Raw genomic sequence first — 22965 nt, 5'->3', positions numbered from 1 at the left:
ATTAAAACCTGGGGTTTGTTCTTTCGTACCGATAACCACAAAATATATTTTGCTATAAAATTAAAATGAATATGAACAAATGCCTCGAACTATGCAAGCAATGAGAGACACAAGAGAATAATTTTTAGTACAGAGGCATTCAAGAAAATTTAAGCTTAATTCCTGGAAAGCCTAACTAAGTGATGAAGACACCAAAGTATCCCACCCTTCATTTCCACGCAAAAAAAATAAACGTACACTAAAACGAAAAACAAATGGGTAAGTTTAAATACACACACACACATTATATATATATATATAATATATATATGTATATATATATATATATATATATATATATATATATATATATATATATATATATATATATATATATATATATATGAATCCACAGGAAAATGACAGGCAGAAGTTCAATACTGAACTTCAGCCTGCCATTTTCCTGTAGGATTCTTATGCATGCATGCACACACACACACACACACACACACACACACATATATATATATATATATATATATATATATATATATATATATATATATATATATATATATATATAAATATGTGTGTTACCGGCAATGTGTGAAAACCGGCATTCTATAGAATGCCTAGGCAATATACAGTATATACAATGCCGAAAATCGGCCGTCAATGTATGAAATACTTGATATTTCATACATTTCCTAGGCATTCTACACAATACCAAAAGGCAAACCGGCAGAGTATAGAATACGGTAGTCTCGTTAGTGGCGCCTGGGTTTGCCGCCTCAGAGACTGGCCGGTAGTCAAGTAAGCCACGATAGTTGTGATTCTCTTGTTCTCCCAGTACGAGTATCACGTACTTCATTTTTTTTTTTTTTTTGAAACGCATTATTGTACTTTCCTATTTCATTATGAAACATTAATTTCTAATTGTTCTTGTGATTCTCCTGTTCTCCCAGTATGAATATCCTGTACTTCATTTCGTATTTTTTTTGTTTTATTTGAAACGCATTATTGTACTTTCCTATTTCATTATGAAACATTAATTTTCAACTGCTGTTGTGAGTCTCTTGTTCTCCCAGTAAGAATGTTCTGTTCTTCATTTCGTGCTTTTTTTTCGTTTATTTTGAAACGTATTACTGTACTTTCCTATTTCATTATAAAACATTAATTTTTAATTATTGTTGTGATTCTCTAGTTCTCCCAGTAAGAATGTACTGTTCTTCATGTCGTATGTTATTCGTTTCATTTTCAGACATTTTATTTGAAAAGACCTTTCCCATTTTACACTTTTCCAGATTGGTACTTGTCATTCTTTATAATGCCTAGGCATTTTATATAATGCCTAGGAAAAGTATGTGACAACACAGATATTTCATACCTTGCCTAAAAACTTCAGGCATTGTATATATTGCCTAAGCATTCTACAGAATACCTGCTTTTCACACATTGCCGGTAACTGATGTACACATACAGAATTTGCATCGACCATTTCTTGGATTCAAATAATGGCAAACATGACATTACTAATTTTTCCTTTTCTGAATGGATATAAAAACATATGAATGTTATTAGAATGAATGCAGTTTATTAGAAAATTGCTGCAATGCTAGAAAAATGCTGAAAGGGTATGAAATAATATTAGTTGTACTCCACCAACGTTGAGAGAGAGAGAGAGAGAGAGAGAGAGAGAGAGAGAGAGAGAGAGAGAGAGAATGTACACTCCTCGCTACATAGTTTTGTAAGCGCTTATCTGCCGAAGACTAAGCCCAGAATCCCGGTGCCCAAAAGGTCAGATCAGCACCATCGATAAGGATCTATATTTCTGTATCACAACGCCGGTTCAAAGAACCAAAGGCAAAAGAGCGCACTTCATGACGGGGCCCGATTATATGCCTGAATTATTTCCCCTCCCCTGAAACATGAAGCAAGTCGAGGAAGAACAGTTATCTTCGCCGAAGTTGGGTCTCCCACTATTTCATGAAGTGAAAATGAGTTTGTGCTCGTGTGTACAGATGAGTTTGTGTGTGTATGCACATGTACGCGTCTGTGAGCGCGCGCGTTTGTGTATGTGTGTGTGTGACTGAGAAATAGAAATGGTGAAGGACTGTTTGTTGGGAAATGCATGCAGTAGACATTTCTGCCTCTTTCTCTCTCCATATTTACCGTTCGCTAGATATTGCTTCCTTCTTGACCTTCTTTGGAGGCCTTGGGTAAGACTGAAGGACGAAAGTACAAAAATTGTGCCCTGCCCTCTTTAAATTACTGTTTGATGAAATAACTAAAAACATATAGTACTTGTTACGTCCATCTAAACAGGGCGGCATGGCCGAACAAATTTAATATCCGTTAGTATCAATACCACCAATGATAAACGTAACATTACAATAATAATAATAATAATAATAATAATAATAATAATAATTAAGCAATCTAATGGGTTAACTCCAAAACCCATGACTAAAATTCTTTCTGGTACCTTGAAATGATATTACCAATTTAGGCACGATGAGGTGGGTCGAAGGACTGAGTGGCCGTTAGAGCCTTTCATCGAGGTTACACACTTAAGGCGACATCCCAGACTATCCAGATAAAAATAAAATTCATATTTGTTTGGAAAGTTTTGCTTCAAAAATAGAAGACAAAATATCCCTGGCCTCCTTCCCTACCCATGACCTTGAAGCCTCTCCACAGATCTCCTGGAGGCATCTCCGTTTTATCTGAGTTTTATCATCACGGGGTCGACCCTTATCCAAGGCTAAGTTCAGTATTTCGCTGAACGAAAAAGAATAAGAATGACCACCACGACAGTTTTTGCTCTCCGCCTACATGCGCTGTTTTGCAACAAAAGACTAGTAATAAATATATAGTAATAACACTTACATGAAAGTACAACCTGAAATAACCAAAACAATGGCCGAAGATATGAATTATCCTAAAATTGCATATCTTATTCATTGAAACATAAACACTTTTGTGATATACTGGTCTACTTCCATCATTTAATGTATATGTTTCTGAATCCTCTAAAGTTCTGCGTCATAAAAATACTGAGTCAGTTTCAATGAGTAAGTAAAGTTTTCAATAGACTCCCTTCCTCTCATAATGATCATCCTCTTCAAGGAAATGAATTCAAATATATAGCTTTTATTACAAATGTTTTAGCATAATGAGAGGGCGTCCACTCAAAATAACGTTATTTCTGATGAACAATTAAATACGGTAATAAATAATGCTAAGTTTTATAGATAAAAGATCACATTTGAACTGTACTCAGACTAATATTCCCGGGAGAAAGCTGGAAGGAAGTATTCTAAATGGTCGACAGCGTTAAGATAAAAAGGTATTTTATATATTCTAAATGGTCGACAGCGTTAAGATAAAAAGGTATTTTATATGTGTCCGTACTAACATGAAAAACGACTTGTTTGCAGAATAAGTAAGTTACGTTTCTATGAAAGGCTACAAAAATCCTCAGTCCTAGTTTTTTTTAACATATCTGAAATCCTGTTATTTCTGTTAATTTATTTTCATGAACTTAGCAATGGGTTCAGTGCTGATTTTACCTCTACATACAAGAAAGTAAATATTTGATACGATGCAATAATAAATGAATGATGAAACCAAGAACATAATCGCAAATATTATTACTGATACTGCCTCTTTAAGAACCTTTTTTGAGTTATCCAAGAGAATGAGAAAACTTTCGTCGCACATAAATACATGAGGCTATTTGACAAATCAGTCGGAAGAGATGACAAGAATAATTATACCCTCTTATTACGGACAATCATATGAACAAATATGATTCTGAAGAAAGCCTGCTCTTAATCAAAGGAACAGATTTACTGAAACAAATATCATAATAAGCTTGAAAGAAGCATCAACGAGATTTTTGAAACTGATGATTTACTACACATAATTTTCTAAATCGGTCTCTAAATACAAACCACCAAAGAAGCTTCACACTTTCATTGCATTATTACCTGAGTCTTACTCAATGTTTCCGCTTAAAAGCGGGTGAGACCAGAAGAATAAAGCTTTCCAGTTTTTGAGCAGCCATTAGGGATGAGGCTCCCACGCCCATCCCCTTTCTCTAGGTCCTAGCAGACGCTGGCGGGAAGCTGCAGGCGATATGTGGACAAAGCAAAGAACAGAGTGCTGCAGCATTCAACCAGTGACCCACTTTGTATTCTGGAGTTGGGAGGATTTCATCAAATAGGTCAAATACTTATTGGGGACTATAAAACATCTGATTTCTCAAATCTGAAACAATTAATGGACAGGAAACGCAGTGGAAAGCAAAGAGTAGGGAAATCCCCAGACCGCACAGCGTAGATGACATGGCTTATAAGGGGACAAACGGCTTTGCATTGTTGCCTCCCGCCTTTTACTTACCAAACTTCTTTAATGTCTGTTTTCTACTGTACTTAATCAAAGCAATAATGTGGGTTGTACATATGGAGGAGAAGGGAATGGATTTAGCAAACTCAACCCAAAAAGCCTTGTTGTTGAGAGCTGAATGGTCAACACGCTCTGCTGCGAAGCCCTCCAAGAGAAAGGGCATCTGGTGATTTCCATGTGTATATGTATTTATATATATATATATATATATATATATATATATATATATATATATATATATATATATATATATATATATTATATATATATTTCCTAGTACAACAGCATTATGCACGCATATATAAATACGATACATAGGTTTGTGGCTGGACGCTCGTTTAAAACATGAGTGAATCCACAAAAGCACAACCAACGCTTTGTACAGTATATGCCACCCAGTTTGGCGACGACACAAAAAACCTTATGAAGTATAAATGAAAGTATCATTCCAACTGGTCAAACTAATACAATTTATAGGCAAATTTGGGCGTCGGCTCTCTTAATCGAATCTCCATTACCGGTATTACCTATCATTCTTCAATTTCGATTTTTATCTTAATAATAGCGTATTTTCAGATTAACCCAATCATCGTTTGGAGTTTTTAATGTTCATGGAACATTCTCTTACCTAGGTCGGACATTACGATGGTATAGCATATTTTTAAAAATCAAAATAGCAAAGACCGTCGAAAAGAAAACAAACTGTTCGCTGAGCTGCGAGATGAAATTAAGCAAGGAGTATTTTTCTGTCTGGAAGGGAGACTGAAGTTACTCTTACTTCAAGGGTGTACAACTGTCCACCAAAAACCGTGTTTTAAACAAGCAACGCAAATATGAAGATATCTGCGTGTGTAAAAAAAGATCTAGAATGTATCAATTTCTGTTTGTTATATAAGTAATACCATCCAGCTATCTTCCCATCACCATCGGAGGTAATTATATTGACAAAACTGGGCGTGCTCAATTTATTCTTTACAAGTCTTCTCGTCTGCAGAGGTCAATAAAATACCTGACGACATTTTTAAAATTTACAATTATTATGAGAAGAAAATGGCTCAGTACTTTTTATGGCTTTGAGCTGTCGTTAGGAGATTATAACACTGAACGCAGTTTCATTTCTCGGTAAGAAGTTTGCTTCATTAAAGCTAATTTAAGAATTATAAACACCAAAAAAAAAATATTATACAGATAAGTAAATAAACAACTGTAAAAGCTGAAGAGCTCGAAATTTCAGGCAAACGAATTCCTCGGTGCGATATGACTTTTGGGAATTTAAAATCTGAGAGAGAGAGAGAGAGAGAGAGAGAGAGAGAGAGAGAGAGAGAGAGAGAGAGAGAGAGAGAGAGTATGACTATTGGTAATGCAGTGACAAAAATCAATGCACTTCACAGCGGGATGATGAGCAATGAACATAATGATGAACAACCACAAAAACCACAAACCGACGTCATTATTTCCAACACAAACGCCAATCTTCAACATCACAAATACGGACCTGACGGAGGATGAGCCTGGGTCATGGGGCTCTCTCTCTCTCTCTCTCTCTCTCTCTCTCTCTCTCTCTCTAATCTATGGTAAAAGCATGTAGGGGTCATTAGTTGCATAGTGGAGCATTTATTGCAGACACTAAAACGTAACCGCCCTCCGTAATAGTTTGTGGTTCGGAAGGCGAGGCCGGGAGTGGGAACGGGGTACGGGGAAGAGGGGCCCGCATAACGTAACTGCCTTATTTGTTTCTACGGGCACCAACCGCCGTTATTAGCATTTACTTTAATGCCCTTAAAGGGCGTCTCAGAAAGCGACTTTCTCTCCCTCCACTTAAGCGTATTCTTGTTTTCACAACTAAGTGCCTGTTATTACGTTCGGAATTTACGATACCTTGATGCGTGTTGGTGTGTTTAGAAAATCTGGAACACAAGCCACGTGAGGATATTTGCAGTTCACTGGGTACAAAATAAATCACACAAAAAATTAATGGTTTAACAACCCTTATGACCCAGTAATATTCAAATAAAGCAATTTTGAAACACAATAGGATAGCTGCTATAATAATTATAGAAGCTATCCTATTCTATAGGATAGCTTCTATCCTATAGAATAGGATAACTTCTATAATTATTATAGAAGCTATCCTATCTCCGTCTCTTTGCTAATTGCCAGACTATAATTTATAGTCTGGCAATTAGCAAATGAGACGGCGTTCACCATACAGGCAACCCCAGCGACATAACTTATGGCTATGAATGTCAGTGAACTGCGCGTTTTATACTTCATTTCCAAAACACTAAACAGAACACACCCGTCTATTCTGTTACGCCTAACCAAATTCCTGAGACGAAAATGCCGATAAAGAAAACTAAGTAAGAAATTACATGAAGTATAACAATGGATAACTGCAATAAACATTCGCTGGGGAAAAAAAAATCTCATAAAGGCAATAATCACGTCGTCATTAACTCGTTTATAATCCTGATGTATCGTCAGAGGAAAATGTCACTCAAACAAGCGTACGCTTAATGCCCAGACCACCCAACGAGAAAAAAGAGAAAGAGAGAGAGAGAGAGATTTCATCAGTTCGAGAATCCTTTATAATAATGACAACTTATTCCAAAGGTCGGTGTCTGTGACATGGGCATTAAGGATACTCAGCCCTGAAACCTATGCCCCATAAACAACCCTCATAAATACCCCTAACGTTACTACGAGGAATTTCTGTTCCGCTGTTTTCAACCAGAGAGTAAAGGTAAAGAATTTCCAGCGCTTTTATCTCTCACTCGAATGTTGAGAAAACCTGCTATAGATACATTTCTCCCGCACAAGAAGCATAACATAAAATAACAACCCAGGGTCTAAGGCAATTCCCGCATTTAATGCTTAACAATTCCAAAGTCTTTTAATATCCGACGCAGATGAAGTAAGACTTGACAACACGATTATCACGTGATACTGACATAAGGACCGTCATCACTTGGGCGTCATCAATTCCATTTTTATTCTCCTTGATGACAGGGCATTGGGGGAGGAAGGGTGGGAGGCTGGGACATATAACAGATGGAAAAGTGAAGGAGGGGAACGTAATGGGCGCGATGAAAATAACGCGACCAAATTGCGAGACTTGTTGTTGGTGGCTCAGTGACTCTTCGATTCAAAACTTTATTATAACATTTGAGAGTTCGGTCACCATTACTACTCAATGAAGAATTAGAGGAATTTACTTCTGGTGATAGAAATTCATTTCTCGCTATAATGTGGTTCGGATTCCACAATGAGCTGTAGGTCCCGTTGCTAGGTAACCACCTGGTTCTTAGCCACGTAAAATAAGTCTAATTCTTCGGGCCAGCTCTAGGAGAGCTGTTAATCAGCTCAGTGGTCTGGTTAAACTAAGATATACTTAAACTACTCACAAACAGAAGATTATAATATTCATCATATCTTTAGCCGGCCTTGCAAGTTTAAACACAAGGCAGTAATGATGTTATAGTCTATACAAAGGAATAAATAGAAAAATGGAATGTGCTATGAAGTCTTTACTAAAAACACGCTTCACTAATTAAATAAAAACTTATCGTAGAGGCACTCTATCTCTGAAGCGCGCTTCATCTAAAATTCAAGAGCCGTCTTAATCAGTAATCAAAACATCTACCGATTGGAGTCTTCGAATTAGTTAATGTAAATTAATGTCAATAATATAATCCATCGACAAAGAATGGACAAATATACTAGCACAATGTGAACACAAAAGTGTCAGGATGCATTCTGCACGCGTAAACATGTACTCAAAATGCACAAATGCTTTATATTTTATACATATTATATACACATCCATACATGCATATATATATACACATACATACAGTATATATATATATATATATATATATATATATATATATATATATATATATATATATATACTGTATGTATATGTATGTGTATACAATGTGTATAAAATAAAAGCATTTGTACATTTTTGATATATATATATATATATATATATATATATATATATATATATATATATATATATATATATATATAAACTACAATGGGAAACTCAGGAAGGGTGGAACATACTGTATAATGTGTGAATAAAAAATTGAAAAATTAACTCACAAGAGACCGTAACAGCGAACATACGTGACCTGCTTTTTTTTTTGGAGAGGGTTGATAACGTTATTTTTCATAATAATGCAGAGGTTCAACAAACAAATAGGTTATTTATATTTTGAATATAAATGTTCTTCAATGCCTTAGTGGACGATATCAGTCACTTTACAGATCAAAAGAGTAAATGACTAAATCGGAAATCCTCACAGACCTCTAAAATTTTGTCACCAATAAACAGATCGACAGCTACAGAAAACAGGCGTGTTAAAATACCATTATACACCATTTTATTTCACCAGAACTCACGAACCAAGATTGGTAGCAAAGCTGATGATCCAGCACATAAAAAAACATTCCTTTCGGATTTCTTGACGACTAAAGTTATTCCATCATCATCATTTACAGCGTCAATGCAAGCGGAAATTGAATCAAACCCATTTCGATTCGTTATTGCACAGGAGGTCTCCAAAGAGTAAAATTCCAGACATAAAGAAATTAATATCTCCCACTCCAATTTTAATCAGAGAATTGGATATTTCTTTCAATGCATCAATTACCTTTGATGGTCTAAAACTGGCATCTTTCAGATATATTTTATCAAAAATACATTATGTACGTGATTCATTTGAAAAAAATACTTTGAGGGACCACCGTTTTACTTCTCAGATTTGCGGATAAGTTGTCTTACAGATACTTTTCTTTTGACATATGGAATTTCGTTTTACTTCCATTATGCTACAGCAAAGTTCACTGGGCTTTTCCAATGCCCATTCTGAGGTAAAACCTCTCGAATTGCAATTATTTTGAAAGGAATTTCCGGTCATTCAAAGAAATAACGTGTGTGTGTATATATATATATATATATATATATATATATATATATATATATATATATATATATATATATATATATATATAATGTGTGTGCGACTGGTGTGCTGACGGCTAATTTGGACTAACCATCCAAACTTCCACAGAATTTAACATGATCCAAACTAACTGAAATAAATGCAACACTCATGCTTTTAGCAGGCGAATATTTAATATTATTACAATATATGTATGTACCATAAACAATCACTATTAAACATTCATCGTGTAAGACAATACAAAAAGCATTCGGTTCAATGATGAAGAAAAGCTGACCAACCATCCAGAGAATCACGATGGCCTTCTCATTTCCAGTCACTTTTCAGTCCCCACCAAGAAGAATTAAGTTAACCACCAGCAAAACCACAATTACCGTGATAAAATATCCCGATGTCTCAATTGTCCTGCTCCTTCTGGTCAGACAATTCAGCAATCGAAAACTCATCATCATTTTCATCAACTGAAGTGCAAGTCGCTCCCTCTAACCCTTTCCTCCTCAAGGAAATAGACTACTTACTCCATAAAACAGTGTTAATGGACATAAAGTTCTCCAGTTCCATTTTCCAATTTCTGTCTCTCGACAAAAGTAGTTATTAACCAGAGAGAGAGAGAGAGAGAGAGAGAGAGAGAGAGAGAGAGTGGGTTAGTCCCTAAAAATGTTAACAGAATGAACAGCAAGAAGTTAGTTGGTAAAATTAATAAATAAAAGAAAGAACAGATATCCGGAACTTTATAAATGAAAAGACAAGTGAAAAAAAAAAATACCTGCAGAAACTTCTCAAGCTGAATGACCACTGCTAGACCCAACGTCTTAGACAGACGCATAAGTTTGCAAGGACAAACACGAGTTTTTAGAGCACAATAAAGGCCTACTATCCTACCGCTAGTCATCGTTCTTCTTAAATATCTTTCAAACTAATTATTTGATCAAAATGGTATTTTGACACAGTGTACAAGACACCTCCCACTAATTTTTAGTAATATACTTTGGTGCATTGTCAAATGGTTTTAGTTAAGACGTTTACTTTGGACTCACACAGTGTTGCCAAGCATCGCCAAACTATGCATTCGAACGTCCTTTATCCCCATCTTGTCCCTCCCTCCCCCTTACCCTCCTCATCTCTCCCTCAACCCACTTTCCTGGCCTCCCCATCTCCGCACCCCCTTTCCTGTTTATGGGGGATGGTGGGCATTCGGTTGCATAGTTGAGGCCTGCTGACTCATGCGACTTTGCCTTTAAAAGTCAAGAGTAAACGCCTTAACGAACACAATTTGAAAGTGCACTATATTACCAAAATTTAGCGGGAGGTGTCTTGTACACTTTGTCAAAGTACCATTTCGATCAAATAATTAGTTTGAAAGATATCTGAGAAAAACAATGACTCACGGTCCCTAAAATGGATAGTATGTTTTCATCTATCCTTTCTTTTCATGATTTTCTGTGCCTTCCTACAGTTTTTCATCCTTCTTTTCTGACCAACTGTTCATCATCCCTTCTCAGCACATATCTCAATCGCGTATGTCTATTTTCCAGCCTCTGAGTACAGCACATCTCTTCTTTGGCCAAGAATCTTGACATTCTATTATCAGAACTTTTCCAGTTCCACAGCTCCTTTTTCCTTCTGGTACACGCAGTGATACAGGACCTTTGTACCAATCATTATGTATTTGCGCTCTTCTACTAGGTAAAATTTCTTAATTAACAGTATTTTAACTCTCTCTCTCTCTCTCTCTCTCTCTCTCTCTCTCTCTCTCTCTCTCTCTCTCTATTTCACCCAAACTGCTGCCATTTTTTTTTTTTTAGTTGTACTTCTAACTTCCGCTCCACAATCCATGTTTCCGCGGTATTAAAAATGTTCTTCGCTATTTATCTCAAACTCGTTATCCTCGTCTGTGTCTCATCAACTTTCTCTTGTAATACTTTTTGGGCACTGACAAGTCCTTATGCCACGCACATTCCGCAGTTACTTGCGACATTATCGCATTCCGCACACAGTACCTAGCTCACTGCTACTCCTTTCCAACAAACAGAACATGACCACTCTCCTGACTGTACTTTTTTCTTTGATTCCATTTCATCTACCATTTGTTTTGCTTTCGCTGATTTTCAGTCTTCTCCATTCCATCTCACCTTTATATATATATATATATATATATATATATATATATATATATATATATATATATATATATATATATATATATATATATATATATAGTGTGTGTGTGTGTGTGTGTGTGTATATATATATTGTATATTATATATGTTCACATATAGATTTGTGTGTGTAACTGTGTGTACATATTGTGTTTACCATCTTGCTTTTGAGCAGTTTTGAACATATTGTAAAATCAAACAAGCAAGGGCCTTGCTGTACCGCATTCGCGTTCTACCATATTCCTTACAATTTAATCGTAACCATAACAGAAAATCTTGAGTCTGATTTTTTCCAAACCCGTTGAACATACAGAACTGCACACTCAAAATAAGGTATAAATGACAACGCATTTAATTTTCAAAAACCGATAATCATTATTTATGTATATTACCCACTCACTTGTTTTTCTTGCACCCTTCCGTCTAACGAGAGCTGGCTGCAGTTTTAGATGTATCTTGAAGGATTTCAAACGAGGAACAGGTTCATAGTTTGTTATACGTCCCGCAACATTTATTTAGGACGCCTGTAAATATTTTTTGACGCAAATTGATAGCCATAAATAAAGCTTAATAGCTTGTGCTAGCCATAAATAAGTCAATTCTGATTCTATTTACTTGCTGATGTAATAGTCACTCCGGATAAAGAGCGTTTACAGGCGAAAGATCATGAAAAGACGAGGGAATTTTTAAAGGAAAAATTACTCAGTTATCCTCTTTAATACTAAACAAACGTTTCTCCCTCGCTCCCCAAACCTCCACCCCCCCTTCTGTCTGTCTGTCTGTCTGTCTGTCTCTCTCTCTCTCTGGTTTGTGTATATGTAGGCAAAACATCAGTAAAAATACAAAGACTGGACGTCAAGCTTATTCCTTTTGAACATTTATAAAAAGAAAATATTAAAACTTTCGAACACCTGAGCGAGCTTTATAACAAGTCCTCCATTTAAAATGGGGGAGCTTATATATTACACAAACGTAAAGGCAAACAGATGTGAGGTACAATGAAAAACATGGTCATACTAAAAAAAAAAAAATCACTAAAAAAGAAGTTTCGGCACAAAAACATACCAGAGTGCGGGTTTGCGGGAGAAATGTTGTGTGTATCATGAAAATAATCTATCATATTTGGATTTAATGGTAAGTGAGGTTAATGGGGCAGTAAATCTTGGAGGAGATGTCGCCTCGGACGGAGATTAGCTACTTGAAGGAAAGGGAGTGGGAGGAGAAAGACAAAAAAAGAGACAAGGGGTGAAGACAATGGAGACAGACACGGAAGACAGAGAAGAATGAGCGAATGGACAGGCAAAGAGGCAACGAAAATGACAGAACGCCTAGGAAAGACATCGAAAATAACAGAACAGTTAGTAAAGAATGAAGATGAAGAACTGACAGCAGGGGACTGACTGATACGGGATGGCAAGAAAGAACTGTTCAAAGTGACGAAGGGAGAACCGAGGTACACCTGAAGTTGTGAATTATACAAAAGGAAAAGAAAGAAGCAAAAAGGGCTGAAGGGATGAAGTAATGGCCAAATCAAAGGAAACTAAGAATGGAAGACTGTGGTAGAAGAATTCTAAGATAAAAAAAGCACGACATAAGGGAACTGGAGACCAGTAACAGTGGCAGGTCGGAAGAGGAAAAGACGAATAAAGAAATGGGAGATGAATGTGTGTTGTGGATGTGGGCGAAGAACAAGAGGGAGCAAGCCACATGAAAGGCAGATGAAAGGTAGAGAGTACAATGGCTAAAAATTTATGCACATGGAAAGGAAACACAAAATTAAAATTATCAAAGACAGCAAGATCCTAAAAAATCCGAGTTATTCTGGATAACTGAAACAGAATTATCAGCGACCAGAACTGTAAAAAGAAAAAAAACTAGTATATATATGTGCAGCTGTAGTATTAGGCGGTAGAATGAACAAGTATTACCAATAGCAGCAGCAGCAGCAGCATCTTTCCTATTTTATGATGTCGAGAGAGAGCCCCAGCCATCTTTATGAGTGTTGGTTGGAGCCGTTATGTCTGTCTGAGGTATATATAAAGATGTTGTCTCCTTGTCTCGACCACTTCCAAAGAATTTCAACTTCGGAGGAACTGCCTTACTTAATGGAATTAAAATATGCAAGAGGGGTGGAGGGGAGGGAGGGGGGAAGGAGGGAGATAAAGAGGGATGTTAACAGAGAATGGCTATCAAACGTCCATCACAGGCTTGTCAACTGGCCTCAATTGGGGCTCCTATAACTACTATTTCGATCCGTTTGTAAAATGTTCATTATCTGGAACACAGATCGACGATAAAGGACAAATTCGCTTACACAAATCAGCAAGGCAAACTCAGGGTTTCAAGAGTAACCTAAGTAAGAAGCAATAAAGCTGAGGGTTCAGATAAACCAATCATTCTTACCATTCTAAAGTGAAAAAAATGAATGCGAATAAATACCTCAATTACTTGCACTGATATACGAGTAAAAATAAAAGATAAAGCTTCTATGAAATAAACTGATCATATTAACCATAGTACAGTAATAAAATTAATAAAAAAAAATTTCCTGATGTAGGTTCCTCGGATATTAGAAGCAACACATAGAAGAGAGGAAAAGGACGAATTGAAAACCGAGGAAGAAATTATTATCTAATGCACAAGGAACACACACTATAGGAAAAATAATATAAACACCATTTAGGACGATCTGTAACAAAATAAAAATATCCAATGTTTAAAAAATTCACATAAAACAATAATGGCTTCAAATTGTTCGATGGGCACAAAGTTTATTAAGAATCAAAAGCCCTTCAAAGAGATTCGACCATACAAAGCTTGCAATCCTCGATACTTTGACTTACTGTTGTTTACTTTTCTCAATAAGCGATGAGCCCAAGAAGAGGGTGTTTCTCGGTAACTAACAACTATTTCCTTATGATCATGGCTGCTGTGACATATTCTCTCTCTCTCTCTCTCTCTCAGTGAAGATCGATAAAACGTACATTAAAGAGCTGGAATGTTTGCTTATTATCTCCCTATTTCTCTCTCCTTGGTCGACGCAGTTATTCAGCTAACAGTAGAACTGAAAGCACAAGTATGTGTATAAAAAACAAAAATGTAAACAGTAAAACATAAAGAGATTACAGAAAAAATAAGCGTCATGTACCACGGAAATAAATTTCCCCTTTGCCATTGTATTGCCTATCCTTCTGTTTTTTTTTTTTTTTTATAAAACTACACGAATTCACTTCATTCTCGAAGACACTGAGTGACAATTACATCTGAAACTGAGACGCATAAAAGAGGCCCCTGATGCCAACTTCATGATTTTGAAGCATGGAGAATGACCCAGAGGGCCTGAAATAATGCTAAAAGACGCCTGGGTAATCCACGCAGACGTATGCATAATGCACATAAAGAACGGCGTCTGCTGGACTCCATTTGGGCGTTTTATTCAACACTAAAATATTCCGACGAACTAAGGGGAAAGGGAAAACCTTTTTCATAAATAATAATAATAAGACGAGGGATTAAAACGTTTTCATAAATAATAATAATAATAATAATAATAATAATAATAATAATAATAATAATAACAAATTATAAGTTTTCACCTACGACGACCAGCTCTACTTTGCGTCGTTTGCCTAACTGATGCCTATATCTGATAAACACTGCAACTCAAATAGGTGAATTAAACGAGCTAGTATGAGGGTATCCACTCTGTCTTAGTTCATGATATGCAGCCTACGAGAGACCCTCAAGTAGAATAGAAAGAAGAAGATTTTCAGAAGACCTATGGGAGTTCAAGCATTTGCCCATAAATGAGAGAGAGAGAGAGAGAGAGAGAGAGAGAGAGAGAGAGAGAGAGAGAGAGAAAGCTATAGCGTTACCGTGAGCCCTCTTCTTGAAAATTTAGTAGCCATACACGGGCTACAACTAAACTAGGAGCTGATTATTGGGTACTAAGCCAACCGATATTTATGAAAAAGCCATAACATATCTGAGGGAAAATACGCAAAAATCACACCTTTTCTAATCTTTGCATGTAATAAACCGGTGAAAAATTCTAACAACTAGCAACGGAAAAGAGGAATAAATATCTAAGAATAATAATACTAGCAAGATAGAAGTATCATTATTTCACGTCGATTATCTTGATACAATAATGACCTCATCACTGCAGACCCAATAATAAATGCCATCACTCTTTCACTATTCATGAGAGCAGGTGACAAACGAATAGTTTTCATAAATATAGAAATAAAATTGGCGATCCAATACAACAATAGCAATCATTCGTAATTTTGCTTCCAAAACAAAGTTACATGAAAGAGAGAATAATGCATAATATACATACAAAAAATATATATATATATATATATATATATATATATATATATATATATATATATATATATATATATATATATATATATATGAAAAGCTTATAGGTCACAAGTATTTTATGAATTACTATACACAGTAGATGTGTGATTAATAAGTGTCGCTAAAGACATTCAGAGAAACCTTGAGAGGATGTTTAGCTGTTATCTGACTTGTTTCCTAATTAATCAAAACTGTTACATCAGGTATTCTCAATCTGTGGGAACTCATCACAAGGCTTTGTGAGTGAGTTCGCCAAAAATGTCCAGGTTCCGGTAAATGTGTTTGTATGTGCGTTTCTTCTGGGTGGAGTCCCAGGGTGTGAAGGGATTAGTTATCAGACAAATGATCATTCGAAGACCAACACCGAACATTATTAAAAGTCTTCAGTGAAGACTCTGTGGTTCGAGACCTGTCGATTAAGACTGTGACATTGCTGTTTGAAGGTAGGACCACTTTTGATTTCCCAAACTGTACATTGTTTCTTTCATTTAACATGTGTCAAGCATTTACTACATTATGTGTACTTTATAAGTAACATGGGAGGAATTCCCATATCTTTACTTTTATGTAATTAGTCCTTCAAAAGAAGGCATCGTGCTTACCCCATACAAAAAATGGGAAAAAGCACATTAAAAGAAGAAGAAGATGCAATTAGTTTAATAAGGGTTTTATTTGACTTCCTCAGATGTTTCGCTGAGAAAAAGGTTAAAGATGTACTCACTGGAAATGTGCTGGACTTTGAATTATTTTGACCTATTGTGAGTAACGATATAAAATCAATAATTAGTTAATTATGATGGAGTGTAATATGATCGATCTTTTGAGGAACATTACTATTCCATCTTATTTCATCTTTTATTTCTTGCAATCCAGTTATGTTAGATTTTTGTCAAATTATTTTGGGTAAAGATTGTTTTGCTGTAGACCTAAGAGAGAGAGAGAGAGAGAGAGAGAGAGAGAGAGAGAAAGAATGCAGGGTGTGTAGGTGCAGATAGGCACTACCATTAGCATTTTTGATGCGGTAAGTAAAAGTAAGTATACTTTAGTTTAACCAGACCACTGAGCTGATTAACAGCTCTCCTAGGGCTGGACCGAAGGATTAGACTTATTTTACTTGGCTAAGAACCAATTGGTTACCCAGCAACGGGACCTACAGCTTATTGTGGAATAAGAACCACATTATACCGAGAAATGAATTTCTGTCACCAGAAATAGATTCTTCTAATTCTTCATTGGCCGGCCGGAGACTCGAACTCGGGCCTGGCAGAGTGCTAGCCGAGAACTTTGTATAAACAGGTAAGCGATGAAATTTCCTCTCGACTGGGTAACATATATATGTATGTATATGTATATATATATATATATATATATATATATATATATACATATATATATATATGTATATATATATATATATATATATATATATATATATATATATATATATATATATATATATTATATATATATATATATATATATATATATATATATATATATATATATATATATATATATATATATATATATATATATATATATAGTTTTGGCTGCAGCCTTGTTACACCAGTGAGGTATGCTAGGGATAGATATTACGCAACTTACCTTAGGTAAAACAAAAAATCTGGACTCTGGCCTTGAGGTCAGCTAAAAAACATATACTTCAAAATACGGCTGAAGGCCTACTTCCAGAGGAGAGCGATTGGGTAAACTCTGGGGTTAAGTTAATTAATTATATTTACAAAATAAAACACATATCAGATGAATGGTAGCGTAATTTTGGGGACAGGCGAACAAGGACCCGTGATACAAGATGAAAGAGCAAATGACTGGGGATTTGCTTGAGGAAACACTATGGGGTGCCTTTTTCAAAGGGCATTGCAAATGGTGTAGTGGGAGCCACATGCACACAAGGTGACGCACAGATCCACAGCTGACTAAACCCTAATCTGTAATCGAAACACTTATGATTACTTAACCGAAAATAGGACTGCAATGAAGGAATCGAGGAATAGCATGGAAGATGCCTAGACTGAACTCGATTCCAATTACTCGAATATTTTAAAATTTCGTTACACTTCCCGTTAATGCTTTTCAGATTAAACAGCACGAATATAAAAAGCAATACGGGTCTCACTGTAGGTCTATCGCACCATGAAAAGAAAAGCAGAAAAACAGAAGTTGGAGACCAATAGGGACGTGACTGACGAAAATCACCTTAAATCCACATTCCTTATTTCATTTTGCGCTGTCAAATTTGTAATTACACCAAGAACCACAATTATAAAAAGAGGAAATCATATGCGGTAACTAACACCACAAGCTAGTATGAACATAACTAATTCATTTTTAGGAAAAAAAAACAAGCAAAATAAGATTTTATTATGGCCATAAACCTATGATATTTTGAAAATGAGTTGAAAAATTACTGCTAATGGTGGACATATGATTAACTGCTGCAATTGGATGGCAAAACATGGCTCACTTTAATAACACTGAAAAAATCAAAGTAAAGACGTTGCATTTAACAGAAGCTTAATGCAGCTAAAAGAATTAAATTTACCAAGAGAAATACTTTTTTAGAGAATTTAACTGCATATGTATGGTCCATTATCGCAAGATAAATCATAATAATTCTGCGGGGCACGCAACATACCAGCGTACAGATGCAGACGACATGTCTTGTTAAGGCCAATTCCCGATAAATATCAGCCCATTTAACGATTCATTAAACTCTGAAGGACTAAAACACAAATGAAAGTAAGTGCGATTGTTTTCGCAAACATCTTTACTACTTGCTGGAAAACTTGGCACCGTTTATTAGCATTTATTTGTCAACATTTTAATGTTTTCACTACTGGAAGACAGTGTCATTTGCAGTGCGCCCGTAAAATTATTGCTTGTTATTAATACGTGAAACATTCATTCAAAACTGATGAAGAAACAAAGATAGAGAATTGAATAAAATATGAAAAAGGGACAGAAAAGGATTAGTTAACGTTGTCCTTCATTTTAGTTTAAAGTCCTACTATTAAGAAAAAATATCTAGATGCCAAAGGTTATTGGAACATAAAAATATAATAGTGCAAATGATAATCAAAACCAAATTCACGTTTGTAAGCTTTCCTTCACTAGAGGAAATGGAACGCACAGTCGTAAGTAGGTAAACTATTTTGGCTTAACATACAGATTTGTACAATACTTTAAAATAGAAACAATTCTCGTCTTACAGTTACCTCTCCTCAAGTCCAGCATTCAGTTGGAATGTACCTCTTAAAAGTTTAAGTTTTGCATAATTGCATTAAATATTTTAGGTGAGAAACTTGTACAAAATTAGCTAGTCAGGTATCAATATTCCACCCACATGTATGTATGTATGTAATGTATGTATACATACATACATACGTATATATATATATATATATATATATATATATATATATATATATATATACATATACAGTATATGTGTATTTATTTCTGCCTTGTAGTACCTGTTGACAAGAATCTTTAGCTTCCGTATCACCATTTAATTGTGAATCATAAACTTATCTTACCTGGATTTTTAAATGGGATAGTCTTGTTCTTGAACACACATCAAAGTTACAAAAGTAACCTCCATTGCACATAACGTTTCAAGGTCAGAGGCTGACTACTATTGCAACATTCAAAGACATTACTGAAAATAAAATAAAAATAACTATAGAGTAAAAAGATATATCACATATAGGGATAAGTATGATTCCTTACAATGATCAAACGCAAATATAAACATTTTGTCCTGAAACTGACATGAAAAATAATAAAATTGCTCAAAATGGAAAAAAAACTATGTTCGGTAAATACCCATTTCCGGGGATCAGGTAGTTTCAGCATAGATGATCTGTGTAATTTCCTTATCATGAATACATCGGCAAATTCTTTCTAACCTAACAGTAGGGATCTTTCAACGGAATAAAACTTCAAGTATTACAACCGTGGTACACAATCAGTCTGTTTATTCAGTCTTCAGAAAGGCAAATAAGCCCTTATGACTATCAAAGCGTCTAATGTAAAAAATGCTGATAGTTCTTAGTTCTAGATGCCAACGTAATTAAACACTTAACACTTGCAGTAAATACTACATATTCTATAAAACTTTTGTGGCGAAGTTAGTAGAAATTTGCAGACGGAAAAAATAAGACTATGATTAAAAGTAAAAACAATTATTAAAAGTAAAACTATGATTAAAAGTAAAAATAAAACTATGATTAAAATTAGACAAGAAGAAAATAAGCATTGGCAGGGATCACATTTTCACATTAAAATTGTATCTGATTAACTTGATTGATAATTGTGAAAACCTCAAGCTAAAAATTCTGTTAAATGTTGATACATATGTAACAGTAACCTAAAGTAATGAGTCCAGCAACTCTTCTCTATTGATCAACGCCATAAAATCCTTCGACTACCACAGCTAAGAAAAAATAATCACCTTGACTGGTAATAAGACAGAGAGAGAGAGAGAGAGAGAGAGAGAGAGAGAGAGAGAGAGAGAGAGAGAGAGAGAGAGAGATGCAGCAAAAATTGTGTATCTCGGATTTCCAGTTGATAGCGAGAACTTGCAATGCATAAGCAGGCAGAAGAGAAGAACCGGCAAATGTGTGATCCGTGGGCTGTTAAATTGAAACAAATTGGATACTTACATAGCAGGTCTAGGAATCGGTTGAGCAGAAGAGATACAACGATTGCACCAACTCTACGTCCTGGACTCTCTTAACAGAATATACAGCCGATGGCCTCGCATTCTCTCTCTCTCTCTCTCTCTCTCTCTACTCCTGGCCCTTCCCTTCGTCTGATTCCGTTGTAAACATGGCTTGTTGATTTGTAAACAAGGCTTGTGGCTACATACAGTAGACTGTTGCCTCCTCTCAAGAAACTGAATTATAAAAAAAGGGGAAGGCCCCTAGTCGTGCATACATTACAAGTTCTGGACAACTCTCCTAATCTCTGTCATTTTTTCCTTTCGGGTATCAAAGGAACATGTTCTTAAGACCGCCAAAACACCTGCTGAGAAATCACTTCTAATCGGACTGTCTCAACTATTCACCAGGGATTAGGGAGACGACCAAATCCGCTGCCGCTGCTGTTTGCCGGTTGACCTTAGTTTATACCCTTATGCCGCTTGTAATTGTTTTATCTCTTGCTGTTTGGTTTCAACTGCTCAACGGAATTTTACCAAGCCTTTACAAATTTCTGATGATAACGGCATTAAAAGTACTCGAATGATAAGAGAATGATATATACAAAGGGAAAAAAAGTTGTAAATTACCTTGCTTCAGTATTTTAAAAAAAAATTTGCTGAGGTACGCAAAATATCTTCCTATCAAATTACAATCTGCTCGATTCAATGGTGGATGAGATACGCTACAAAACACAGTGTATTCGTCACTTCTTTCTTAAAATAAATCGGCACCTATAATTCAAGGAGGGAAGGCAATTGGAAATGTATCTGTGAAGTTATTTTTAAGTTGTTTCTGCTCTTGTACTGCGTTGCTGTATTTACAAACAATGTCCACTTAAGTTGTTCTGTTGGATGACCTTTCATTTTCTAATGAAAGTTATGTATGCATGGAAGTGTATGTGTGTGTGTATGTGTATATATATATATATATATATATATATATATATATATATATATATATATATATTATAATCAAGATCATATAATATATATATATATATATATAAATATAAATTATAATCAAGATCATAAAACACAATTGCGCCTGAATTAAAATAAAATGTAATCCCTCGCAGTTGCCTAATAATATAATACCAAGTGGCTGTCCTCCCTAATCAAAGTTCAGATCATGAGGGGAAGGAAACGTTTCTTCATTCCATTCCCTTATTTGGAATGCAGGAACTCAAGTAAAAAAAAAAAAAATTATTCACCGCATGTAGGTCATTGTATTCATGCATACTGAGAACGTTGCCAGTCGATTTCATAATAATAATTCAGCAAAAATTGCTTAACATAACGTCACCATTTGGCTGATGGGTTTAATCCTGTTGAAGTAAAATACATCTAACTTCGCCAAGATTAGTTTGCATTTATAAAGGTAAGGGTATGACTACTGCAGCATTTCACGTCGTGAAAACAAGACGGGTAAAATCATTCCAAGAAAAAAAGGCTAATTCTCCTATTAAGCTACTATCCATCGTCAAGTTCAAATACTGAGTTTGTGGAGTTTCTTTTCTAAATATGGAAAGTAAGTTTTCGCTGGAAACGGCGTCAGAAGGTACTAAGAAATCTACAAGTTACGATATAAACGGCGTCAGAAGGTACTAAGAAATCTACAAGTTACGATATACTGCAAGTATATTGTATACAAATACGAGTACTTTAAGATCTGGTAAATGCGATCATTATGTTCCAAATATTCCGGCAAAGTTGGGAAATAAAACTCTTAACATCACTTTCCTGTAGTGTGGCAAGTCTGTTTCAGTTTAGGTAAAATACTTGTAAATTTGGCAGATATAACATGCATGAAATAATATGGTAGTGGTAAGAAGAGAATAGAATATACAAATTTAGGGCAAGTGCCAAACGCTAGGACATATGAGGTCATTCAGCGATGAAACGGAAATAGACAATAAAAAGGTTTGAAAGGTGTAACAGGAGGAAAACCTATGAATTGTTACGAGAGGGTGGAAAGTAAGATGGAAGAAGGAGAATATGAATGGAGGTACAGTAAAATGAATAAAAGGGATTGCAGCTAGGGGCCGAAGGGACGCTGCAAATACCCTTAAGTAATGCCTACTGTGCACCGCATGAGGTGCACTGTCAGTACTACCTCCCTACGGGACGTGGTTGTAAGGTTTTACAACTAATTTCATTAAGAAACTCGGGATCAGAGCCTGGTGTGGGAGAGAGATTCTTCATTTCATAGCAAAATTCAGATGTGTGTGTTTTCAGCGAAAACGAACTCAGTTATTAAGAAACAGAGATGTATTTACATAGATCTGATGAATGCGACCAATGGAATCCAACTTACATAACCAGAGTGAGGTTAAATCTATTCCAATTT

The 22965-nt window shown here is 35.5% G+C and overlaps 1 long non-coding RNA gene across 1 annotated transcript in view; it reads right to left on the bottom strand.

The window, feature by feature from the left end:
• Positions 1–22965, bottom strand: part of LOC136843545 (uncharacterized) — a 319497-nt gene that overhangs the window by 66838 nt on the left and 229694 nt on the right. The window contains exon 3 of the long non-coding RNA XR_010854563.1: positions 19453–19574. This is a non-coding gene — a long non-coding RNA (uncharacterized lncRNA). The remainder of the gene's footprint in view (positions 1–19452; positions 19575–22965) is intronic.

The sequence above is a fragment of the Macrobrachium rosenbergii genome, chromosome 11 (assembly GCF_040412425.1).
Source record: "Macrobrachium rosenbergii isolate ZJJX-2024 chromosome 11, ASM4041242v1, whole genome shotgun sequence".
NCBI classification, from domain to species: domain Eukaryota; kingdom Metazoa; phylum Arthropoda; class Malacostraca; order Decapoda; family Palaemonidae; genus Macrobrachium; species Macrobrachium rosenbergii.
This window is presented reverse-complemented; position numbering and strand designations above follow the sequence as displayed.